Here is a 5532-nt window from a genome sequence, read left to right on the forward strand (position 1 = left end):
CTAATGTCATGACACTCTGTGTTGTGTCTCGGCGGATCTGTTCATATTATGTCTCTGTTCAGTTTAAAGTCCGTGTGTGTAGGGGTGGGCGATATTGAAAAATATGTTATCACGATATTTTCAGGCAGTATCACGATAGACGATATATATCACGATATTTTTTCATGTCGGTTATTATGGTTATTTTTCAAGTTACTTAACAGAACAAGCACCTACAAGGTGACAGAAACTAAAACTAAAAGCATTTCAAGCTGGTTTTATTTCAGAAATGAAACCCTGAATGAACAAGTGAGCAGTGAACATCAATAAACATGAAAGGAGGGTAAAACATAACTAAGTAAAACATAAAACATCAATGAGGAAAAGTCAGTGCCAAACAATTAAAATGTAAACTTTAGAGTAGACTTGAAGTGTAATAAAAGACTTTAGCATAACTGAAGGGAAAACATAAAACGCCACAGCGTCAGTTATGTTTTTCCACCTAGTCTTTTCATCAGGAGCCCCTTGATGAAATGCCTGCCCTATGGTTGCTCGCCGCAAAGAAAGGGGGCGGGGACTTTGGGAGCGTGTCAAACAACTCGGACTGAACGAAAGCAGAGGTGCGCTGACATTATGAAATCGATCGGGCTTGATATATGGTGAAATTGAAATCAGTAGGTGAGGCTGGGGGAGCGGGAGGGGAAGAGGCTCTCCGTCCGCTGTCATAGCCCCCTGCGCCGCGCACGGAGAGCCTCTTCCCCTCTCGCTATTTTTTTTAATTTTTCTTTTTTTTATCACGATAGGACGATATCTCTGAAAAAGCATATCGTGGAGACCTAATATCGTCACGACGATATATATCGTCATATCGCCCACCCCTACGTGTGTGCTACCCTTTTTGTTGTCTGCCTTTCCTTTCTCACTTTCAGGTAGTTCGTCTCCTAGTTCGTCTCCTACCTTGTCACGATGCTCACGGACCTGATTACCTGCCCTGCCCGTATTGTGTGCACCTGTAGAGTTCCTTGTTTGTGTATTTATTCTGCGTGCTCCCTGTGCTCAGTGCCAGGTCGCTTTGAACCTTGAGAATGGATTACAGTACAAACCTTTTTTGAAATCATCTTTTGTCTGGAGTCGTGCATTCGGGTCCTATCACTTTGTGTCTGCTCCAGTCGTAACACTCGGCTTGCATTATAATGACAATAAAGTCATCTAATCTGAAACCTGCATTCAGGCAACTGGTCATTTCAGTTTATTGTACGTCTAATGTTTGTCTGGTGGTGTGTTTTAGACCCATTGTTGCATTTAATAGATACAATAGATAATGAGGCTGGAACAGAGATCTAGGGGGTTCGTGGTGCCGTGAAAACACCATTAATGGGTTCCACTTGCTACTACTGGTCCTTTGGGACGACTTTAACCACCACACGGCCAATCAGGACGCACCGTGTAGACAACGTTATTCTCATTTTCTGCGCCGTTAACGCCAGTGGTTAAAGATGCTTAACTTCAGTTACAGACGCAACACAGGGCGACGTCTGTCCTGCATTCAGATTCAATTAAAACGTCTAAGTATTGGCAGGACAGTAAAGTGTGTTTTTATACCTCATGCGTTGATCTTTTTGTATGACTTGGGGTCTGTAAGGATTGCAAAACGCTTTTGGGTGTTTGCACGATGTAGCCGATCGAACTGTAGGCGAATATGACATGTTTTGAAAGATTGAGCTGAAAGGACATCAGTTGAATTGGTCCTTTGAGTTCAGTGATTGGTCTATGACACGGTTAGCCTAGCTTAGCATGAAGACTGCAATCAGAAGCTCAATCCCAATTTAAAAACAAAACGTGGAAAAAGAGAGGACGTCTCCAACATTCAGAGTCTTTTGATGCCATATTGTTGTATTTTAAATAATTGCAATTGTGTCTTTCTAATCGAAGCGTCCTCTCGCCCCCAGCTGGGCAAACATGCAGACATTCCAGCTCTGAGGCTTTTGGCTAACCGTGAATCACTTTGACTGTGAGGGTGAGTCCTGCAGACACTGCCGTGATTACATGTCTCTAATTGGTGCTTTTTGGTGTGTGTGTGTGTGTGTGTGTGTGTGTGTGTGTGTGTGTGTGTGTGTGTGTGTAGTGTGTAAGTGTGTAAGTGTGTGTGTGTGGACTGGCATTGATATACTTGTGGGGACCTAAATCTGTTTACATAGTCACGTGTGGGGACTCGCCTCCCTTATGGGGACAAACTGGAGGTCCCCATAAGGGGGGTCATTAATTTTAGGGTGGATACTTGGTTTAGGATTAAGGTTAGGATAAGTCTCCAGGAAATGCATGTAAGTCAATGTAATGTCCCCTGAAGTGATGTATACATGGTGTGTGTGTGTGTGTGTGTGTGTGTGTGTGTGTGTGTGTGTGTGTGTGTGTGTGTGTGTGTGTGTGTGTGTGTGTGTGTGTGTGTGTGTGTGTGTGTGTGTGTGTGTGTGTGTGTGTGTGTGTGTGTGTGTGTGTGTGTGTGTGTGTGTGTGTGTGTGTGTGTGTGTGTGTGTGTGTGTGTGTGTGTGTGTGTGTGTGTGTGCTGCATAATGAGCTCTGTTCTCATGAGGAAGTGACACTAATGGAAGATGGAGGTCACGCACGTCTTCAGTCTTGAGTGGCTTTGGCTTCAGAGACAAACATCATTTTCTCCAGAAGCTGAAGATGAGATGATGGACTCCAGTTATTAGTGTGCATTATCCTCTCTTAAAGAAAGGACATATATTCTTATGAAGGGGCGGGGCTAGCAACGTTTGACCAATCACAAACACGGACAAGCGTACTGACGACCGTTCCTCTCTCCTGTGATATGACTTGATGGCTTTAAACTCCGCACACTGAGCTCTGATTGGTCAGCAGGCGGTGCTTTCACTGAGTTGAGCTCTTAGCCTGGAACCTAACCTGCTCCGGAGCAGGCTAGCCGTTCAGCATCAGTTACCATGGAGATCTAGCCCGGTAAGAAGAGAACTAGCGTCGTAGGACCGGAAACCCAGAGTTTTCCCTGAAGTTAGCCGCTAAGCGAACATCCGGTTCGTAGTACAGGGCACTGGTGAGGCACACATCGCTTCAAAACCTTTATCTTAACTACATCAAATATGAACATCTGATAAACTCTCCGTCACTGATGACCACTTGATCACTTTGCACTGGAAACAAGTGGAATACTTCAATCAAACAGCTGGAATCTGTCATATTATTATACATTTTTGGGACATTTAAAGGGGACCTATCATGAAAAATGCACTCTTGTACGTCTTTTATACATGAACATGTGTCCCCGGTGTTCCAGGGAACTCACCAAGTGTCAGAAAACACAACCCTCTCTTTTCCTCCATACCCAAATCTCTAAAAACGGATCTGATAGAGACTGATTCAGATTTGAACACTGTCCTGACGTCAGTAAAGTGGTGCTACGGCTATTGGTCAATTCTCCTACGGCTATCAGGGGAATGAGAGGTTGGGCCACGGCCGGCCATTGCTGCTCGAAAGCGCTGGAGACGCTGTAGTACATATGCCAGGCCTGTAAGTGGCGCTGTAGTCTGCCACAAAAGCAGCGAAGAAGACTTCCCGCGCATGGTTGCCATGGTTGCCCTTCTGTTTATTCTCCGCTGTGGCTCTTTTTCTCCCTCCCCGTTTGCTCCCTCGCTGCAATTCTCTCCGCCTCTTCCAAGGAATGAGGGGACCGTGCGGCAGAGTTTCAGTTTGATTTTTTTTCGCCGGTCAACATTTTCGTTAAAGTTTAAATCTTCCGGACAAAATTAGAAAAGTGTCGGTCAGAGGTCTTTCTTGTTATTTATTGAGCTTTAAAACAAATGAATAACGACTCTATAATCATATAATTAAACACGGAGGACGGAGATCTCTTTTTCTCCCCCTCTTCTGACAGCCCAGCAGCTGATCTCAGACTCCCCTCTCCTGCAGGGGGCGTGGTCAGCGACAAGGGGCGTGGTCAGCGGCAGGGGGCGTGGTCAGCTGCAGGGGGCGTGGTCAGCTGCAGCTCACAGAATCAGCCCCCTGCAAAAACAGCGCTGGAATCTGGATCTGTTTGGTATTTTGAAAAAAAAACTATATTTATATACTTTATAAATAGAGTATGGCCCTACAATATATTGTTCAAATATAGCATGATAGGTCACCTTTAACTTATTTTGTTAACATTAATATTTGTATTAAAACATTTTTTATTTTATTCTAACCCGATTTCACTTGCTATGTTTGAATAAATATTGTATTCATTTTAATCTGTATCCATTTGGAGATTCCCACTTTAACTTTCGTCTATATTTTTCATTTATTGTTTTTGATATCCCTTCACGTCTAATACTCAAAACTGGACTCTAACCTGTCACAGAATATCGTAGTGTAATATTAACAACTGAAGAATCTGAATATTTCTTCCACTATTGATGCAGGCGCCACAGACCGAAGTGCTTCGATCACACGGCCGTAATCTCTGGTTTTACGACACTAAAATGCATCGACTAAACTTGTCTCGTAAACAAGGAGATATATCTTGTATAAGAAACAACTTTCCTCGGCTCTCTGCTGTCCTTTAGAGGCGCGGGACATCGTCTCTGTTTCCTGCTGCCGGCACAAAGCACTCTGAAGATGTTATCTACTTCCAAAGTCTTTTAGCGACTATTTGTTTGTCCGACCTCGGCGCTGAGAGGTAATTTGGAGGAGGTTGTGTGGTTCAGAGGGCAGATGGATGAGCGCCGTCTCCGTTTCAGAGCAGTGTGGGGAACAGCCAGAGGTGGAGAATTGATCTCCAGCAGCGAGCCGAAGCCTTCCCGGGTTTAGAGAGATTATTATTCCCCGAGCTGCAGGACGACGGGCGCAGATGAGATCTCAGGCGGAAAGATTCTGAATTGATTTCTCCGAGAGGAAAGGTTCAGGGTTAACAAGCTGATCGCCACTCTGCCACGGAAACAAAGAAACCGATCGTTGCTGATGATGTGATTAAACTGCCACTGCGGGCGAAGAGGGGGGGGGGGGGCGGGAGCTGTATTTAATCTCAAGGAAGCTGTGGCTGCTAAAAGACATATATATAGAGATGTCAAAAGTACACACATGTATTATTAGTATTTGTGTTCTACATGTAAGAAGTAGAAAGTACAGGTACTTGAGTTCAACATGTAAGAAGTAGAAAGTACAGGTATTTGAGTTCAACATGTGAGAAGTAGAAAGTACAGGTACTTGAGTTCAACATGTAAGAAGTAGAAAGTACAGGTATTTGAGTTCAACATGTAAGAAGTAGAAAGTACAGGTATTTGAGTTCAACATGTAAGAAGTAGAAAGTACAGGTACTTGAGTTCAACATGTAAGAAGTAGAAAGTACAGGTATTTGAGTTCAACATGTAAGAAGTAGAAAGTACAGGTATTTGAGTTCAACATGTAAGAAGTAGAAAGTACAGGTATTTGAGTTCAACATGTAAGAAGTCAAAGTAAAAAGTCGTCAGAAAAATAAGTAGTGGAGTAAAGTACTGATACCAGAAACATGTACTTAAGTACAGTAACGACTAACGAAGTATT

The sequence above is a fragment of the Pseudochaenichthys georgianus genome, unplaced genomic scaffold, assembly GCF_902827115.2.
Source record: "Pseudochaenichthys georgianus unplaced genomic scaffold, fPseGeo1.2 scaffold_560_arrow_ctg1, whole genome shotgun sequence".
In the NCBI taxonomy this organism is placed as follows: Eukaryota; Metazoa; Chordata; class Actinopteri; order Perciformes; family Channichthyidae; genus Pseudochaenichthys; species Pseudochaenichthys georgianus.